This window comes from Schistocerca piceifrons, chromosome 1 (genome assembly GCF_021461385.2).
Source record: "Schistocerca piceifrons isolate TAMUIC-IGC-003096 chromosome 1, iqSchPice1.1, whole genome shotgun sequence".
NCBI classification, from domain to species: domain Eukaryota; kingdom Metazoa; phylum Arthropoda; class Insecta; order Orthoptera; family Acrididae; genus Schistocerca; species Schistocerca piceifrons.
Genome location: NC_060138.1, coordinates 1,197,242,425 through 1,197,255,296, shown reverse-complemented (window position 1 = coordinate 1,197,255,296; position 12,872 = coordinate 1,197,242,425).

Here is a 12,872-nt window from a genome sequence, read left to right as displayed (position 1 = left end):
GTGCGAAAGTGTCAACGCGGCGGAAACATTTCTTACTTTTATTAAAAGCGGGTAGTATCCAAACGTTTGCTTCGCATTAGCTTTGAACTGTAACCCGTACGTCATTACTAAAAGCGGGTAGCTTTGAACTGTAACGCATACATTAGTATACATCTGACCCGGACAGACTTAAAAACTACTACGACATATTGACACTCAAAGAGTGGCTGCGAGTGGCAGCACCGAAGCCAAAAGAGACGGTTGTACGTTGTATCTCTGGCTTTGTTAGCAGACTTGGATGTAATTTCCATGCTTTTTTTGTTTTGTTTTATGTTGTCTTCCTAGCGGGAGTATATACGAGGGTTGGAACTTAACTAGTGGCAACTACTTATTCACAACCGATACAAAAGAATTATTCAAAAAAATGGCTCTGAGAACTATGGGACTTAACATCTGTGATCATCAGTGCCCTAGAACTTAGAACTACTTAAACCTAACTAACCTAAGGACATCACGCACATCCATGCCCGAGGCAGGATTCGAACCTGCGACCGTAGCGGTCACGCGGTTCCAGACTGAAGCGCCTAGAACCGCACGGCCACACCGGCCGGCAAAGAATTATTGTTTGCACCTGGTACTGTTCTTCAGAGTAGTCACCAGCGTTGTGTAGAACCCGTTGCCAGCGATGTGGAAGGCGTGGTATACCGTTAGCAGGGCCTGTCCTGTTGATGGTGCAAATGGAGCGGCCTACTGCCTGTCGAATCTCTGGAACAGTTCTGTATCGAATGCCACGAAGTGGTTCAATGGTTCAAATGGCTCTGACCACTATGGGACTTAACATCTGTGGTCATCAGTCCCCGAGAACTTAGAACTACTTAAACCTAACTAACCTAAGGACATCACACACAGCCATGCCCGAGGCAGGATTCGAATCTGCGACCGCAGCAGTCACGCGGTTCCGGACTGAGCGCCTAGAACCGCACGGCCACCGGTTCCTTCATCTTCGGAATCAAATCAAAGTCACAACGAATTAAGTATGGGGAGTATGGTGGATGGTACAGCACTTCCCAGTCCCATCGACCGAACAGAGCAGCCACAGCTTGCGCAGTATGCGCCCGCGCATTGTCGTGCGAAATGATGGGTGGGTTGCGCAGAAAGTGTCGCCGCTCCTTTCACAAAGCTGGTCGCAGGTGATGCTCCAAAAACGAACAGTGATACTGTGCATTGACTGTCTGCCGCGGAGAAACGTAATGCGCTAGGGTAACACCAACACAGTCGTACACGAGAATCAATATAACTTTAAACCGCTCCATTCGCACCATCAATAGAACAGGCTCTGCTAACGGTATACTACAAATTCCACATCGCTAGCAACGGGTGCTACACAACGCTGGTGACTACGTTGAAGGACAGTAACAGGTTCAAACATGTAACTTTTTTTTATCGGTAGGGAATAAAAGTTGCCATTATTTAAGTCCAAACCTATATATATGAAAGGGATAGTCCACCACTGCAATCAGAATTGTGACTTTAATGTCTGGTGTCTACAGGGTGGTCCATTGATCGAGACTGGGCCAAATGTCTCACGAAATAAGCGTCAAACGAAAAAACTACAAAGAACGAAACTTGTATAGCTTGAAGGGGGAAACCAGATGGCGCTATGGTTGGCCCGCTAGATGGCGCTGCCATAGGACAAACGGATATCAACTGCATTTTTAAAAATAGAAACCCCCATTTTTTGTTACATATTCGTGTAGTACTTAAAGAAATATGAATGTTTTAGTTGGACCACTTGTTTCGCTTTGTGATAGCTGGCGCTGTATTGGCACAAACGTATAAGTACGTGGTATCACTTAACATTCCGCCAGTGTGGACGGTATTTGCTTCGTGATACATTACCCGTGTTAAAATGGAACGTTTAAAAATTGCGGAAAAGGTCGACATCGTGTTGATGTATGGCTGTTGTGAACAAAATGCCCAATGGGCGTGTGCTATGTATGCTGCTCGGTATCCTGGACGACATCATCCAAGTGTCCGGACCGTTCGCCGGATAGTTGCGTTATTTAACGAAACAGGAAGTGTTCAGCCACATGTGAAACGCAAACCACGACCTGCAACAAATGATGATGCCCAAGTAGGTGTTTTAACTCCTGTCGCGGCTTATCCGCACATCAGTAGCAGACAAATTGCGCGAGAATCGGGAATCTCAAAAACGTAGGTGTTGAGAATGCAACATCAACATCGATTGCACCCGTACCATATTTCTATGCACCAGGAATTTCATGGCGACGACTTTGAACGTCGTGTACAGTTCTGCCACTGGACACAAGAGAAATTACGGGACGATGACAGATTTTTTGCACGCGTTCTATTTAGCGACGAACCGTCATTCACCAACAGCTCTAACGTAAACCGGCGTAATATGCACTATTGAGCAACGGAAAATCCACGATGGCTGCGACAAGTGGAACATCAGAGACCTTGGCGGGTTAATATATGGTGCGGCATTATGGGAGGAAGGATAATTGGCCCCCATTTTATCGATGGCAATCTAAATGGTGCAATGTATGCTGATTTCCTACGTAATGTTCTACCGATGTTACTACAAGATGTTTCACTGCATGACTGAATGACGATGTACTTCCAACATGATGGATGTCCGGCACATAGCTCGCTTGCGATTAAAGGGGTATTGAATAGCATATTTCATGACAGGTGGATTGGTCGTCGACGCACCATACCATTGCCCGCACATTCACCGTATCTGACGTCCCAGGATTTCTTTCTGTGGGGAAAGTTGAAGGATATTTGCTATCGTGATCCACCAACAGCGCCTGACAACATGCGTCAGCGCATTGTCAATGCATGTGCGAACATTACGGAAGGCGAACTACTCGCTGTTGAGAGGAATGTCGTTACAGTATTGCCAAATGCATTGAGGTTGACGGACATCATTTTGAGCATTTATTGCATTAATGTGGTATTTGCAGGTAATCACGCTGTAACAGCATGCGTTCTCAGAAATGATAAGTTCACAAAGGTACATGTATCACATTGGAACAACCGAAATAAGATGTTCAAACGTACCTACGTTCTGTATTTTTATTTAAAGAAACTACCTGTTACCAAATGTTCGTCTAAAATTGTGAGCCATATGTTTGTGACTATTACAGCGCCATCTATCACAAAACGAAAGAAGTGGCCCAACTAAAACATTCATATTTCTTTACGTGCTACACGAATCTGTAATAACTAATGGGAGGTCCTATTATAAAAAAAAACAAACAAACAAAAAAAACCAGTGGATATCCGTTTGTCCCATGGTAGCGCCATCTAGCGGGCCAACCATAGTGCCATCTGGTTTCCCCCTTCAAGCTAGACAAGTTTTGTTCTTTGCAGTTTTTTCGTTTGACGCTTATTTCTTGAGATATTTGGCCCGGTCACGATCAATGGACCACCCTGTACATAGAAAAGTTGGAAGGATCAAAAACATTAATTGGAAAGAGCTTATCTTGATGAATAAACGGCGAATGTAGTCATCGTCAAAGACAACAAAACAGGAAAAGGTAATTCATTGTTTTAAAAACCCGACACTCCATATTGGACATTATATGTGTTTAAGTTTTACCAGCAAAATTTACATCCTGTGGCGAAAATAGTTTCAAAAGCCTGCATAGAATTTATAATAACACGAATCAAAACCAGCGACGAGCAACATTGCCGTCCTTTCTCGAAAGTAAAGTTCAGTAGCACCGGTGTAGCTCTCGCGGCCAACCGACCTCGTCCGCGAAGTGGGGCCTACTGTTTCTCTACAGCCAAAGTAATGTAGGTCATGACCAGTTACTACGGTGCTACAGTTTTATACTTGACATGGCCAGACTTTGGCATGCAGTAGTTTAGTGTCACCCGCTTCCGAAGACGACCAAATTATTTTGGTTGAAACCTGGGTAAAGTTTGGTTTCTATTTGCAACTGAGGCTGACGTGTTACATGTTCCCGAATGTTCTCGCCAGGAAGATCTTATGAAGTGTCAGCTGAAGAATAACTCCCGGTGTTGTCCGAAGCTCGGGCGGTGCAGCAAACGGCTCCCTCCCACTTGCTTTCCTCAGTGGGTTCCCTCGTCGATTCGCTGCGTTATCTTCCTCGTGTCCTCCTCGGAAACACTCCAGCCTGTTCAGGATACAAATAAGTTACGAACCATAGCATCCGCAACACGGGGCAACACGGCCAGCACGAACGCCGAACTCAAACTGATGCATCCACCGCAGCGTCTGTCCTGGCCACCGCTTACGTCGGCAGTCCGATTACGAAGTCCCTGTCCCCTCACTTCTCAAGCTTCGCAGCCGGCGCTCCAAAGATAAGCCTGTATCGGACTTGTCACGACTTATCGATTCGTACAACGTCTCAGCATCTCCCAGAGGAAGGGTTCACAACAATGGAGAAACTAATCAGAACTCCCCACCTTGACTTGGCTCAGGTGCACCTAACGCTCGGTGCCCCTATCCTGATTACGGACCCTGAGAGCGACTGGAGAAGGCACCTTGTATGGATGGCCTCACAAAATAGGGTGACAGATTTTCCGATGCCTTTACATAAAAGTCGCAGCCACCAAAGTCCATCACAAAGACCGCGCCTCTGACCCCAATGTTGCCGGATGTCGACCACTGCTGTACCTCACTGCTTTCCTTTCATGCACACTCTCCAGATTGGCCTTAGTCCTGTGCAAATTGTCCCTAATGATCTCTGGACTTATCTCGTTGGGCGACAGGTCCTGAATCGACCAGATCTTGGACAAGGGCGAAATGAGGAAATGCGTAAACATGAGGGAAGCCAACTGAAACCAGATGGCAGTTATAAGAGTCGAGGGACATGAAAGGGAAGCAGTGGTTGGGAAGGGAGTGAGACAGGGTTGTAGCCTCTCCCCGATGTTGTTCAATCTGTATATTGAGCAAGCAGTAAAGGAAACAAAAGAAAAATTCGGAGTAGGTATTAAAATCCATGGAGAAGAAATAAAAACTTTAAGGTTCGCCGATGACATTGTAATTCTGTCAGAGACAGCAAAGGACTTGGAAGAGCAGGTGAACGGAATGGATAGTGTCTTGAAAGGAGGATATAAGATGAACATCAACAAAAGCAAAACAAGGATAATGGAATGTAGTCCAATTAAGTCGGATGATGCTCAGGGAATTAGATTAGGAAATGAGACACTTAAAGTAGTAAAGGAGTTCTGCTGTTCGGGGAGCAAAATAACTGATGATGGTCGAAGTAGAGAGGATATAAAATGTAGACTGGCAATGGCAAGGAAAGTGTTTCTAAAGAAGAGAAATTTGTTAACATCGAGTATAGATTTAAGTGTCAGGAAGTCGTTTCTGAAAGTATTTGTATGGAGTGTAGCCATGTATGGAAGTGAAACATGGACGATAACTAGTTTGGACTAGAAGAGAATAGAAGCTTTCGAAATGTGGTGCTACAGAAGAATGCTAAAGATTAGATGGATAGATCATATAACTAATGAGGAACTACTGAATAGGATTGGGGAGAAGAGAAGTTTGTGGCACAACTTGACTAGAAGAAGGATCGGTTGGTAGGACATGATCTGAGGCATCAAGGGATCACCAGTTTAGTATTGGAGGGCAGCGTGGTGGGTAAAAATCGTAGAGGGAGACCAAGAGATGAATACACTAAACAGATACAGAAGGATGTAGGTTGCAGTAGGTACTGGGAGATGAAGAAGCTTGCACAGGATAGAGTAGCATGGAGAGCTGCATCAAACCAGTCTCAGGACTGGAGACCACAACAACAACGAGGGAAGCCATGTTCGCCTTACGGGTTTTGTGTTTCACGGTTAAGAGATTAGCTTAGGCAGGAGGAGAAATGGTTCATTTAGTTTGTGCCTAAGTGTGAAATATAACGAGAGTGGACTTTGGGTAAGTTCCAATTTAGCCATTTCTCAAAGGAGGGTTGGGGGTAGTAAGGTGTTGTGGTTAGTTTTGCCCTCAACTAGAAACATAACTTTCAGAATTCACACAATATGAACACTGGGATGTTATCACTAACAGTCATCCTTCTGGGCCTAAACAAGGAAAAGATCCTCGTTAGATGCTTAAAGCTTTGCCCAGCTGTTACTTCGCCATCGGGTACCAACCAGCTAAATCTAAAAGTACCACAAAAATATATCGCTGCCCATCCTGCGCATGTGGCAGAGGACCCACACAGTTAATAAACAGACGCTCTGTTGGCCTCTATACCTACGATGATTGGAATGACACCTTCAGATACCAGTCTTCTGCTTGGAGACCTTACACTCCTGCCACTGGATTACGATTTTCCAGACATGAGGCTACAGTGACGGGCAGGTCAGGAATTCCTGAATCTTATGGATGGTCTTATATTTACCTAAGTCCCCACCCATCACTGAACTTGTAACGCCGGAAATGCATATCCTCCTATTTCCATCTATTGCAATGCAAATTATTTTCCTTATTTTGTTACCTGAAGATATAACATTTCTGTGGGAACTCTGCCGCGTGGAGCGCGGGCAGAGGGAGTCTGGCTGGAGTAGTGCAGTGGAGCAGGTGTGTTGTGTGCCGCTCCCGCGAGTTGCCGCGCTTTCGGGGTTTGGCAGCACGTAATTGCGCTCGACTTGCTATGGTAGTTTCTGATATGGTGTCGCGGACGGGAAGCGTTAGCTGGTACACATCAAGAGCCCGTTTCGCCTGGTGACCGTGTCGAGAAGAAGGCGCGCCAACATCCAGCTTCTGCAACAGCGACGGCCGACAATGAGTGACTGTCGCCACCTCCTCGATCGACGACTTCAAACCTTCAATCAACCAACAGGGAAGACTGGTAGCACGTAAAGTTTTAGAACTGTATGGCAGACCTCAGCTTTTCAAACTGTTAAATTTTTCTCTCTAAATTACAGCAATGTAGCATGAACCTTTGTTGCTCATTGTCCCAATTGCATTACCAAGCAGGGTCCCATCCTTTTCCGCAATGAACCCGAGTGTCGTTGAAATTCAAACGCCAGCATTAAAGTAATATCATTCGATTTCACTGCTTTAATTTCAAAGTTCAGGAAAGGTATTCATAGCTGGCTACAATATTTAGATTACACAAGCACAAATTAAGAGTGCAAGTTTTGTTACCGTATTTTAGCTTACCTGTGACTGCAGCTCAGCTTGGTGCGTACTAAATTTTACTATTGTTACTTGTTCAGGATCATTTAATTCAAGATCAAAGTTAAATCTCTTATTTCTAAATTGCGTAGAATCAAGTAGCTTTTGAAATGATTGTTGAGGTAGCCCAAGACTAACCGTATTTTACTGAATTTCGATGTGCTTCAGAAACAAAGTTCACTATTAATTTCAGTTACTAAATTAACTTTCAATTTTCCGGTTTTATTAATTCTTTTGCTAAATTAAGTCAGAGTGCAGCGAAATTTATTACTTCTGACAAACTACGCGTGTCAACCTTCAGTTGCCACGCTTCTAGTGCTAATTATATATGTAATAACCTTTCTTTTTCAGTTACTATAGTAATTGTCCATAGGACTGGCGACCGTAATTTCCCCCAAATCTCAAATATCTAATTACCGCTAGTTGATTGTTAACGTAACGGCCGCACATTTACTTTCTGTATTAACTTTACCCCTTTTCAAAATTAATTTCCACCAGTTTCATTTTCATTTTTCCTTTCATTTTGATGTAACCCTTTCCTCCCTCTATACCGACAGATTAACTTCGGTGACGATTGCTTTTCCCAAATTTCCTTTAGGTACACGCGGTTTAATTTTTCACTGTCATTAAGGTCGGTAAGTGAGGGGGAGGTTACAAACTGTGGTAGTATTTAAAGATCATCAGTACCAGCACCACAGGCAGGAAGATATTAACTTCCTCATCCTAGCTTCTATGGTGGCAGAGGATTCCCTTTTACAGTTCATGCCCTTATACCTCCTCACAATAACCTCAGCTGGTCCCTAATAGGGCCTAAATCCGCACCTTCCTCCTGCTGCTCCTGAGGATTTCGATGTAAGGCCGGCGATCACTACCTCTCCTACTTCCCTGAAGTCTTCTGGAAGATGTCTCTCGTCCTCCTCCTCCTCCTCCTGCGCCTCGTCCTCCTCAAACATCCTGCTCAGGGTGTCGGCCACGACGTTATCTTACCCCCTTACGTGGTGCACCGAGATGCACTATGTGTCCAGTTTTGCGTGGGCGTGCCAAAAACCCAGTTGAGCGCTTGGTTATTGGTCAGCAGCTTAAATTCACAGTGTTTGAAATAGTATTTGAATTTTTCAGTGGTGAATAGTATGGCCAGAGCTTCAACCTGTATGAAGAGTATTTCCTTTTCACTGGAGACTGAGACCTAGATGCACATACTAAGGACTTGTGTTGACTACTCAACTCCTGTAGTGGCACTGCAGCCTCACCCAAGTTGGAGGTGTCCGTCTGCACTACAAAGGGTTGACCGAAAACGGGAATCATGAGCATGGTGGTGTTACTCAATGCCGTCTTTAGTGCATCAAAGCTTCCTTCCGGCTCTCAGTCCATACAAACGGCTCCCCTTTCTTGTGCAGCTGATTTAAAGGCGCTGTCAGCTCAGTAAATCTGGGTCGAACATGCGAAAAAGTTCGTCGTCCTGATGAACTAGGTTCACCTCCTGTTGGCCTTGCGTGGGCTAAATATGTAAATGCCGTGAGCTCTAGACTGCTCAGCCCTGACTCCTCAGCGGACACCAAATGATGCAAAAAGGAAATTCCTGTGCCCAAGAGTAACCTTATAGGCTTGATTGTTAAACCTGCCTTCCTGGTGCAAATGCTCTAAATGCTCAGCAAACGACGCACTGTGTATCACGACGTCGCCCAGATCATTGACCGAATCGAGAAACCTGGAGAGTACGGCGTCTCCAGAAGAAAAGGCTGTAGCAAAGGCGGTTGCCGTCTTGGATTCTTTCGCCAGAGTGGTCTGGTAGTACACCTCATTGAGGTCAAGCAAAGGGAAGTAGTGGGCCCCAGAAAACAAAGAAAAACATGCATGCAAATCAGGAAGAGGAATGGACTCCAGAACTATTTATGGCTGAGCATCCAGTAGTCAACCACCGGTCTAAACATCCTCCCTCTCACAACCCCCCTCCCACCCCAATTACCTTAGAGACCAAAAATATTGATGATGCATAGGGGTTGTCGATGGATTAATGATTCCTTCATCCATCATCTCGTCCACTAGCTTAACCAGAACATTCATCTTTGGGGGGAGACAGACAGTTCAGAGATTGTCTGTTGGCATCTCATTGGAGTGTAGAATCCGATACTCTATTCGAGTGTTCATTCTGAACTTGTCGGTCAATACTTCGGGGAAACTCCGTAAAACATCAAGGAGAGCTTGGGCATCATCAGGTCCTGAATGCCCCACTGCAAATTCTCCGACCCCAGTGTCCACATTCGAGACTGGGAATGTTTACACAATCGAAACGTCAGCTCAGGCCAAAACCCAAAATAAAACTTCTCCCTGATGTAATCCAGATCAGCCACGTCTTATTTACAAAGACACATCCTGGAAGAAGATCTATGCGCAACCTCTCAGCCACCAACACCTTCGATGGCCATGAAAACTCCCCACTGCGACGAAAACACAACCTATCCCAGGAAGAGAAGAGCCTGGCCTTCAATCTTGCATGTTCTGCTCACAGGTTTGAAATCGGGGAATTTCGAAATCGCTCGGTATATAGAATACCGCCTACAGCTCAGTAATGAAATTCTGTTGCCAGAATGCAGTAAAGCACACAGCGGCTCTTGATTAATGCTGCCGTGCACGGGAGAGCGAAGACTGCTAGTCATCCCTTTCATTCTGTTACACACACTCTACAACGCCGAAGTTAGACGCCGCTGCCAGCTCCTCTGGAGACACTTTCAGAGAGCGTCTTTCTGTCTGACTGGCACTGACGAACAAAACAATCCTGCCGACTGCAACAATGGCAACCACCTTTAGCAAACATAGTACTACTGCCGACCTCGTACCCTTTGTGGGACCCGCACCTGCCTGAAACAGCATCTCTCCGCGCCCTCTGCTCTGACTAGGTTGTTTAACACCCTCAGCGGACGTGACTAATCTCTCCAAGACACCAGGTGGTTGGCTTTTCAGCAAATAGCTCCTACGAACGGTTCTCTGACTTTATCCCCAGTAAAATGGTGCACACAATCTCACCCTCACTCAAGTCTAGATCGAAAGCCGCTGTTGCTGTACGCATTTCGTGAATGTACTCCAATAAAGTTTCCTAAGCTTGTTGGATCCGAAAGAAAAGTTAATTTACCTGCTAACTCTTAATCCTGGGAGACAAGCGTTCCACTAGCGTTCGCGCACGTAGTTCCTGCAAGCATCCTCTCTGCTAAACCAACGCCCTCCATCTTAACTAGAGAGCCGCGACACAACGGATATAACAGCTCAAATCAGTTTCCCACGACACCTTTAAAACGCTAATTTCCCTTCTCAAACCTACGGTAAACCACAAGAAAATGAGCAGTTGTTGTTGGGTATCAATAGCAAGAAATTGCATTTCGCACAACTTGTTCAAAAACGGGACAGACAGCTTGACAAAACTGGACTGCAATTTCTCCGTACTTCAACTCCTCGCCCCAGGGGATGCTCAGACATTTTCAAGACCTAGGTTTATCTAGGTTTATCCAAGATACTCAATCCAATCTGCACATTTGTGAACCTATTCTGGAATTCATCAATAGGTAGTTTCAATTGGGGATCAGTCACTATCGATTTTAGGTCTCGATCGCCGAGACCACTGGGCAAACCCGCCTCCATGCGGGATGCTTTCGATTCGGACTTGACTGAGGGTGCGATTGTGGGCACCATTTTACAGGGGGTAAAGCTAGAGGACTGTTAGCAGGTGCTACCTGGTGAAAAGCCAACCACCTACGGTGACTTGGACAGTTTAGACACGGTGTTCTGCTCAAACCTGGAAATGAAAGCGACGCAGTGCTTGACAGCAATGCTCACCAGACCAATATGGCCGCCGTTACCTGCACTGGAGGCCCTATGACAGAAAAATATGAAAGTTTCAAACAGTGCTCACTGGGAAGATCTTGCGAGATGGTGTCTGAAGCTCGGGCAGCGCAGCAAATGGCTTCCTCCGGCTTGCCCCTGTCAACGTGTGCTCGTTGATCTCCCCAGAATGTGCCGCACAATCCTATGAGTTGCCTTCTGCACGTCTTCCTTGGAAACTAGTCCAGGTTGTTCAGGAGACAAATCCACAATGAACCACATGATCCGCAGCACTGGACCAAATATGTAGCATGCATGCTGAACTCAAATAATGCTTCCCGCGCGCATAACTACGACCTCTATCCTGACCACCGCTCAAGTCGGCCACACGATAGCACGTTCCCGCCCCATTGCTTTCCGATTCCCGCACCCTCTGATCCAAATATAAGCCTTTACCAGGCAAGGCGCGACATATCGATTAACGCAACATCTAATGATGGGTAGATTTTATTACGCCGGCCGGGGTGGTCGAGTGGTTCTAGGCGCTAGTCTGGAACCGCGCGACCGCTACGGTCGCAGGTTCGAATCCTTCCTCGGGCATGGATGTGTGTGATGTCCTTCGGTTAGTTAGGTTTAAGTAGTTCTAAGTTCTAGGGGCCTGATGACCTCAGAAGTTAATTCCCATAGTGCTCAGAGCCATTTTTATTACCGATTTTTTGTTATTGTAACTGAGGACTCACAGCTCTTTGGCTCTTGATCTGTTACCGCAACGCGTGATCATCATCTTCTCTCGATCTCGAAGCTGGGTGGAGAACAGCAGGTTTTGGTTGAATATATGAAACAATTTTTTTTCCAAAATTATTAAAAAATGATTTATCCCATTTGCCGCCCTTATCCAAGACTCAACAACACTTTGGAATTAATATATAATAAAGGAAAGCATATTACTGAACGATAACAACATTTAAAATCAATTATTTTAATTATTTAAATGGCATCGTGAGCTTTTAATGTGTCTCTAGGCACGAATTATGAGGGGCAGTCTAATGAAAACCGACAGACGGAAAAAGTTAAACTGTTTATTATTTCAAAAGCAATCGCCGTAACTGTTAGTACATTTATCCCATTGTGAGACAGGACGGTCAATGCATTCACGGAAAAATGTTTGTGCCTTCCAACTGTAATGAAACAGGTCAGTGTTCCTGTCTATATCATGCATTGCAGAATGCGATACTTGCATGAAATTGATGACAGGATAGAAGAGAGTCAGAATAGTTATTTTGAATTTATTGTAATTCTGGTAACATAAATTAGTTTTACTTTCTTTTCTGAGCAGAAATGAAACACGCAATAGACATAAGAGTATTACTTTTTAATATTCTAAATTTAATTTGAAATTGTAATCATGGTTTAAATTACCAATGTCAGTCTATAATTTGTCCTGCATAGTAATACCACAACATTTATGGAAGAAATAATTGTTTGAAGGCTACATTAATCTCTTTGGATTAAAATGTGGATGTATCACATTATCACTGGTCTACGACTTCTTGTACCTTAATAAGTTATTCAGTAGCTCTCATGGAGTAATAGCCGTTATGGAGTTGGGACAAGAAGTAGTTAGTCTGTACCAGAATGGAGATCGATCTGAGTTATTATAATAAAAATGAGACGAATAAAGAAAAACGGATGATGATGAAACAGAAAGCACCAGTGTTCAAATTTTAAAAGCAAACACGATCGTACCGCCTAGACAATTACTGTTTTCAACAAGCCATTTTTCTACGAAGAGTCGCGAGAACTAGATGAGTGCTTAGCTTTAAGTATTATTTTGACACGTAGAATAAAAACTGTCGCCAGTTGCGGAAGGTAGTAGTCAAGTTCTTGACCTAGGTTTCAAGCCATA